Source organism: Alosa sapidissima, chromosome 6, assembly GCF_018492685.1.
Source record: "Alosa sapidissima isolate fAloSap1 chromosome 6, fAloSap1.pri, whole genome shotgun sequence".
In the NCBI taxonomy this organism is placed as follows: Eukaryota; Metazoa; Chordata; class Actinopteri; order Clupeiformes; family Clupeidae; genus Alosa; species Alosa sapidissima.
The window spans coordinates 36,549,408-36,558,361 of record NC_055962.1 but is presented as its reverse complement, the minus strand read 5'-3'; positions in this window follow the sequence as shown (position 1 = coordinate 36,558,361).

Sequence of the window (8,954 nt, the reverse complement as noted above, 5' to 3'; positions counted from 1 at the left end):
ACATTGTACATCGTAAATTGTGTGTACATAGTTAATTATTTTTTATAAATCATTTTATTGTTCAAAAACCCAACGTCTCCACTTTATTTATATCTCATGCCTTTAGGTCAGTTTCCCCGAGCACCACTGTAGCAGGCAGCTCACTGAGTCAGGATTACGGTTTTACCCTACCATGACTTGGAGTTTGCTATTTCTGTTATTTGGATTCAATGAGTGAGACCAAAGTAAGTGTTCAAAATAAAACTTTAGGCTACTGTGTTCTCCTGATAACGTGAGTGGAATGGATTTAAAGGTCCAGTATGTAGGAAAAAATGGAAAATAAACTGTAACCATTCCAAAAATGATCACCATATGTTGTCAGAGAGTAAGGAAACACGATGAATTGAAGTAATGGCTTATTTGACAACATTACTCTAACCCGTAAAAACCCATGAAAAAAAATGAGTTACGGGGCGGAATCTCTTGGAATTTTCATTTATGTTTTGAACGATTAATTCTAGAATAGCGTATTAATAATGGGCTAGCGCGTCCTCCTATTTGGGTTGCCAAATTAGCAAAGGCCAACTGTCAACAGCTGTCAGTTGTAGTCATGAACGCCTACGAGAGGCAGGAACATTTTCAAAATTAAAACAAGAAACAAATTAGGGCCTAAGTGGACATCTGAGGAGCTTCCTGAGATGGTGACGTCTTCGTCAAACGAAGAATATCAAGTCTGACGCAGAGCTGGCCATATTTCTCCACAACAGGTAGCCTAGGCTAAACTTCATCTGCATCGCTAACTTCAGATAAATATGTTACGTTGGTTAGAGAGGTATTTTGTTTTCACTGTTTCCGTAATGTGTAGCTGGGTCATAGTTGGAGAAACGTTAAAGCAGCTGCAGGTCAACTAACGTTATTAGCTAAGTCTTCATTACATCTAGCAACCCAGAAGAGGCTCGCGTCTGGTAGTCTTGAGAACGTTCACCAGTGTTTTGATTTTGGCCTACAGAACGTTCGGTAACAATCCTACAAATCGCACCTTTAATGTGGGCGCGAACATAAAAAGACGCAGAGTGGCTAAATGATACAGTGCACGTTTTGTGGTGAAAATGTTCCGCCTTTTAAAATCAGGTTTAGCCTAATTCGAATCACAGTTAAAACCATCAATTAGACAACAGAATCAGTAGTACAAGTTTTGTTTCATTGTACCAGGCCTACTGTATGTCAAAAGCAGGCTCGGATGAAGCTGGGAAGGATTAAACACACGGTTTCAACACCGCGGTAATCAACCATGATAATTATGATATTTCAAAAGAAAACGGTAATTGTTGTCGCCAACGTTTTTATCGCGGTTTACCATTATACCGGTAATCGCTACATCCCTAGTCAAAACGTATCTTTTAGGTCGGGCAGATAATTCATGTTGATGTGTCAGGTTACAACGGGTCCGGGCTTTAAAAGCCACAAGCCGGGTCAGTTTGTAATTTTTAGGCCCGTTCAGAACTCTGTACTGCTACTGCAGCCAGATACCTGTCCTCTGTTGTTTTTTCATGTTGGCCATCCAGGCTACTCTTTTTGTCCATCATGATGGCTTATCAAGCTAAGACAGGGCAGCCACACGCCAGACTGTCTCCCAGAGGTGCATATAACTTTTTTCTAAGAACACACCAAAAAAAAAAAAAAAACTATAAAAGTGGGTCAAAATAAGCAATAAATAAATTAACACTTTTTTGGCTAAGTTTGCATGAGAATGCTCAGAATCTTTTTACTATAAGAGTGTTAACAGTTGATTTTCCAGTGCAGATCAGCAAGAAAACAGCCATTTCAGTTTCCATATTAATGCTTAACTAGTTAGCTTAGCTAGTTATTGCCCACCTGTGACTGATATCTACACAACATCTGAGCCACCATTTGTTTGTGGGACAAAAGTAGGAGCATCTGGACAATTTGATCAACATATAGATCCACACAGGTAGGTACTTAGCAAGTTAATGGTTTTACATTGGAGCCTATGGCAAGTGTCCGCTACGAAAACGTAACAAAAATGCAACCTGTCTTGTTGTGAATATTATGAACCCTTTAAAAATCGGTATTTTTAAAACACTAGGAAGTCTCAACATGAAAATCACCAGGGTCTGTTTTACACACGAATTCGAGCATTAAGAACATTGCATTAAGAACAGAGTTTACTAATAAGAGGTTCTGAACAACTCACTTTTAGCAAGTTGTTCTCCCATAGCCGTCAACCCTTCCGTTTTTTCCGTGTTTGTTACATATTTTAACCTTTTTCCCGCTCTTTTCCTGTTTTAATATTTTCCCGTAAATTATTCCGTATTTTAACAATCTCATAACATTAGCTCTACCATCAGACCTGTCAGTCTCTGTACTGTTGTGCTGTTGCTAACCCCTTGCCCTTCCAGCAAAACAGATGTTTTCAAAGCATCGTTTTGCTTGCTTGAAGGCGACCTTAGATGACGCCGTGGTTGTCATGAGAGCAGGATTCAGTTGCGCCTCCATAGTATACGGCCGTACGCACTGTGCTTTCTCGCAAGTAGAGAAAGAATTCCCCGTTTGTATATTCACTCCAAGTTGGCTTCTCTGCACTGTAGCCCATAAACTGCATGACAGGGTATTTATGTTTTTAGAATATAACCAAATGCCAATACCAAGTATAACCATTTGTTCAACTTTATGAAGAATTATTACGCAGTAGGCTACTTACAACGCAAACATTTTGTTTGCACAGGAGAGCAAATGACAGCACACATAGGAATCGATACAAAACTTTAGCCTTTTTAGAGCTGTATAAAGTTGCCCAAAATGTTAGGCATGAATAAAGTACCGGTACTTTGTTGGCTACATTATTAGCTGACTAATGCACAGGCTTGCAATTGTGAAACGGAGTAATACTGCAACCCTTCCAATGTTGGGGGACGTATGTTGACATTTTCGCGTATTTTGGGTGAGAAACCCGGGAAATCTCCCTTATTTTCAATGCTCAATGTTGACAGCTATGTGTTCTCCACAACCCTGTCTATCACATCATCATAATCCATTTGAGTTGCACGTGCAATGGAGATTTCTAAAGATTGCTGTAGGCTACAGTGGTGGTGACTAGCATCACAAGCCAAAACATCGCTAAGGTGCAGCTAAGAGTTTCAAGAGTGTTCCAGACCATTCTTATCAAGGAATGACGTTCTGAAGACATTTGTAGCAAAGTACGTGAAAATGTTAAGGTAAACATAGCATTGAGGCGGCTTTGGGAAACCAACCCCTGGTTCATTAGGATCTCTCTGACAACACCAGCATGGCCTCCACATTTTCTTGTGACATTGGGCCCCTCAACCAATTCTTGATCAATTTCAATGTGGAAAAACATCCTACCTGAGAGCACGTGTAACGGTACCCAGTTGGTCCGTAGCTGTGCAGTATGTACGTTGGTAAACTTCCCTCCCGACACCTAAGTGCTGGCAAGAGAGCTAGCAGCCTAGGCTTGTTAGCTTGATTTCTAGCATCCTCGACTTCAGATCTGAGGTGCTGCTGTTTGCAGGCTCGAGTCTGGGTGTGTGCAGGGCTGAGTCATGCAGTTCGGGATCGGGAACTGAGGTTTGCGGGTTTGAGTACCATCTGGCACATCTGGGGACTTTCCTACACGTCCCTGCCCCCTTTTCCCTTTTTAGCCCTGAATAAAAATGTGAATATTCAACAAGACCCATGTTTGCTGAAGCATCCACACATAATGATGTGCAGACAGGAAAGTCTCAAAGTAAAAGCAAGATTGTTGGGTTTCCAACATGAATCTCACAGGCAAAATGTTCAATGTAGTAACTACTAATACCACTACACAGAGAGCGACACTTACTAGCTATCCTGATGTCCATGTTAATAACTGGTGATAGCCCATGCCATGAGCAAACACAGTGAATAAGATAAGACTTTATTGATCCCACAATACTTGTCACAACAGCCCAGTAGTATTTAAATAGAGAGTAAGAAAGTTGTATACAGTATGCACAGCATACAAGCACACCTAAAAAAATAAAATAAAAATCACATTATTCAAATGCAAGCTTTGAATAATACAGAATTTTGCCTCACCAGTAATTTTGCATCACAATCAGTAACAAACTGGCATGACCCCACTTCAGACGTTGTTTGTTTTTGTGAGCAGAAACACATCGTGATTATAATGGGCAAAAGTGATGACGATCACTTGTGGGCCTCAAATTGCTCACTAAAATGACAAGCTAGAATCAAAACATACCCTGACTATCAAGCCACCAATTTGAGATTCATGTCTAATGTCATTTTGTATATGTACAATAGCCTTCGGTCTTCCCATTAAATCAATGCGTATGTTGTCTTGTGACAGCTTCTTTGTCAATCAATCAAGATAATCATTATAGCAATACATCTGTTGCAACAGGCTGCTGAACAAGTGTAACAGAGATCGTAATTCGTCTGCCACTCACGGCCCTCGAACCCGCCACCTCAACACATACCGGCATGGGAGTTGAACGCTCTAACCACTGAGCGCCCAGGCTTCCAACTCCGCAGTTAGAAGCATTCTTAAGGTTAGGGGTGTGAGGATTTACATGGGCAACTAGCATGCTAGCTCAGTTCGCCTCCGTTACACAAGCAGTAGGCTATTTCCTAAGTTAGGCTACGTGTGAATCTGAAACAGCAACGTCTGAATGTCATCAAACTCTATAGCTACATCGAAGGTTTGTAATCCATATGACCATTGTGTGTTGTCAAATAGGACCAACAAATTAAATATAAGTCTAACTCTGAGAAAATAAGCCAGACTTTTGCTACAGCTCACTGCATAACTTAACCAAGACTAAGATAGTATGTCGCCCGATCCATATCATGGTTGATTGGGCTGTATTAGAGAAAACAATATATCTATTGACATTTATATCGATAGTCTGCCTCGGGTGTAGTGGCAGGCTAACACATACTGATGACTTGCGCTAGCCTAGCACCTGCGAACGCTGCACCTAGAAGGACTGGATGAAATGTGTTAAACGGTCTACAGGTCTTTGTTTTTTCGTCATTGTGTAATGCCCGCCTCAACGGTTGTGATTGGTGCCTGGATTTAGGGACATTGGAAATGGGCTTGAATGGGTTTATGGCCAGACAGATCTGCAGAGTAAATCCCAAATTTGCCGGATGTTCGTCTGGGTTTTCCCAGGCTACCTTAAAATGTCATTTTAAGGTAAAATAAGGGCCTGTTTTACAAATTAAAGTGTGACTCCGTAGTTAAAGAAGCACTTTGCAACAATTTTAGCAAAAATGACCTTAATTATGCAGGTTGAGAATCGTTCCGATGGTTCTACAACACTTTCTGGGTCGTTTGGTGGGCGCTTAGTCTCCCCCTGTCGCTTCTCTGCTGAAAAACTGAATATGCAAATTTCTGTTCCCGGTCCGAACAAAACCGGATGTGACTTAGGGCCTCCTTACACCAAACAACTTTGACAAGATTTGGGAAAGATTCTTGAAAGATTGGAGTCTTTTAACGAATGCTTCTCATTCAAGCTTTATTCAAAAGACTACAATTTTTCAAGAGTCTTTCCCAAATCTCTGTCATAGTAGTTTGGTGTAAGGAGGCCCTTTAGCAGAAGTATCCAGTCGCGCCTCGAAAATGTAGTCAGATTGCAAAACGGACTCCGACTTGGCTTTGTTGCTGTTGAAATTGTAAGTAGCCTACCCTTGGGTGAACCTCGTTTTTGTAATGTGATTTGATAGTCTCTTGAACAATGTGTTTGTTCGACCGTTTTATTGCGAGTCCTGTATGTGTTTAGCTTGGTTTCTTGATGGCTAGCTCGCTAGCTATAGTGGGGGTTTAGCGTAGCAGTCACTTGCTACCGAAGCTGCAGGGGGAGCTATGTCGTGAAAAATACAATCCCAAATCCAGCGAAAACCCAGAAACAGCGAAGGAATAACCAGACCTGCATAGTTCTTTAAAACAACCTAACATCAAACTTTTGATTGAAAGCGATCTTTCGAAATCAACTTGGTGGTGTTTCCAGCAAGACTGTTATTTGCATCATCACTGAATGGGCTTACAGTGATGCTAACAGGGCAAGATGCCACATCGCTATTTTACACTATTGGTGTCAACAATAATCGATTCGGCGATGCAATGTGGGGCATGCACGATTCAGCAGTTGTCTGAGTTGGCTTCGTTACTGTGTGTGCAGTGTGCAGTTTTATTTTTATTGCTGGGCGCCTGGGTGGTTGTTCAATAGTGTGACTGTGATTACTGATTAATGTTTGCACAGGAGTTCAGGAAGTGCCCTGTCTCAGAGCTGCTATTTTACTGTGTGCACAATAACACTTATGGTCACTGCTGGAAAAAGTTGGCTGTTACTGCTCTATTTAAACTAAAGCAGAGAAGAGAAACATTTCTCATTCAAAGCACTGAAACCAGTGATTTATGTTTTCTTTTTCAGGTTTGAAAATGCCATATCCAATACCCTGTACCATTCAATTTTATTTTATTTAATGACATTTATGTCAAAGATACAGAAGAGAGAGCGAGAGTCTTCATTCGCCCTGTAATGAGTCATTTAACCATATACCGACTAACGAAGATAAGTAATTAACACAAAAATGTTGCCTGGTGTTCCTTTAAAAGAATGAGGTGTCTGCATGCTATTTCTCCCATACGTTTAATGTGCTGCAATGTAACTGTGGGTCTTCCTCAGGCAAATGGCATTCAATAGTGGCTCAAGCATATACATAGGACACAGGCATGGTCAGCTGATCATGCAACAGCTGAGCTCATTCAAACTAATTACCAAGGCATTGATGGGCCTAAGTACTACCACCTTTACCATAGTCACCACATAAAACCATTAGTGATGGAAAAATGGCCAACACCCTAAAGCCCTCCTTACACTGACAGACTTTGGAAAGATTGAAAAAGATTTTTGAAAGACTACAGTCTCAGACCCTCTCACATCTAAACACAAGTAGTAGAGTTTTAAGTCACAGACTGATTTTACAATGACTACGGATCTTGCAGGTATTTACAAGACTGCAACTAGATTCCTTTAAATTATTACCCATCGTGCAATAGATAAACAGAAACTGAAATGATAGCCTACTAAACTCAAAGTAATACTGTATTTTCATGTTTCTGCAGCATTGTTTCATTCGTGAAATCCCTAACCGATATAGAGTTGTTCTGTCACATGGAAGAGCCGACTAAATATGTATAAGAAATGACAAATATTATAAGAATAACAAATAATCATATAGGCTACAGCTGTCGCCTACTTTGCCCCTTCCTGTTTGGTGTTGGAGAGAGGTCACTATTGGTTTTTATAGTTCACATCACAGTATGTGCCACGACTAGAAAGACTTGCGATAATATCAAACATGTTTGATATTGTCGTAACGGCAAAACTAGAAAAGGACTGACTCCGACTGACTAAAATCGCAAAGATTGGTACCTTACACTTAACGATCTAGTTGACGGGAGCGCGCCGCGATTCCAGTACAACTCCCATGATTTCTGTCCGACTTTGGAAATTTAGTCGCCGACTGTGAAAACAGACCAAAATCGTACAATGTAAGGCCGCCATAACATGAAGTCGCACATGGACGTGGATGTCTCCGTCCTGCAGGCTGCAGCCAGAGCTCTCTCAACTCCGTTGCTTCGTGTGCACTTAGCAAACAAACGTCCCCTTGATGTCCCCGAGAGACTTAACAGGGACGTCCCCAAACGGTCAGACACCGGACATCACATAAGGACCAAAAGGAGAACTTGCTCCGGACGTCAATATCGTTCTGGTGACGTCTGCTAGAGAACGTGACGTTGGGGACCAATCAACGTTTTGAATGTCCGCTTAAAGTCCGAGAGACGTCCCGTGTTTGTCGGATAGCCTACTGCAGCCCATAATTCTGTCAATGTCATCCAAATTCATATTCAGTATGACGAGACCTTTCAGGACTACACCTGTAGGGAGGTGGGGAGGGGACGCACTGCAGACTGCACTAAATTCGGTGACCAACTGCAACAGTATTACTCACTTAATTTCTTCTTATCCCCCTGGATTTGTGAACGAAGAAAATTTCGCTCTTCCTCAAGATCCTTTATCATCTTTTCTTGCCACTGGATCTTGGCCTCCAAGAATTCCAAGACAGAGACACAACCTTTTATAAATAATAACAATGGCAGATTAAGACGATACAAAATAGAGTTCTGAGTGTTCTGTCCTTTGGCCTTATCTGCATGTTAAGGACCAAACGAGACTGTGGCGTATGATCAAGGTGGCCAGCAACATCATCAGACTTGACCAGGTGTTGGCAGCTCAGCTGTACAATGAGCTTATCCTAAAAAAGACTGACCAAATCCTCAATGACCCCACTCACCATCTCTATCATAAATTTGTGAGAAGCAATAGGTCAACTGGTAGAATTTTACAACAGAGAATTAGTTTGTGCCCACAGCGTTCAGACTCTATAATAGCCAAGCACATTGCATGCACTTTAATTCCACAATTTCCTTGACAACCATTCCTAGCTAGCTTCCTAGCTATTTTTGTATGACTCTTTTACATTTTTAGCTACAATATTAGTCTTTCTCATGCTATGTCAATGTCTGATGTTGGATTGTCATTGTCATTTCTGCAGTAGGCCAATTGTCATTTTTGTTTTGTCACTGTCAATTTCTGCAGCATTGTTATTCTTTTCTTTCCCTTACACATGTCTATTGGTTTGTCTATGGTGTATATGTCTTAGAGAATATGTTGTGAGGAGGGCGCATTGAATGACCACATGAATTTCCCCCCTGTGGGATAATAAAGTTCACCTTGACCTTGAAAATAACCTTAGACAAAAACTATGACTGTGGGGGTTAATACAAATTATATCGTCTTATTATGACGGCCGCTAGCAAAGCGGTCATATAATGATTGTCAACGTTTTTTCCCGTCATCTACTTCCTGAAATTTTGGTCAACG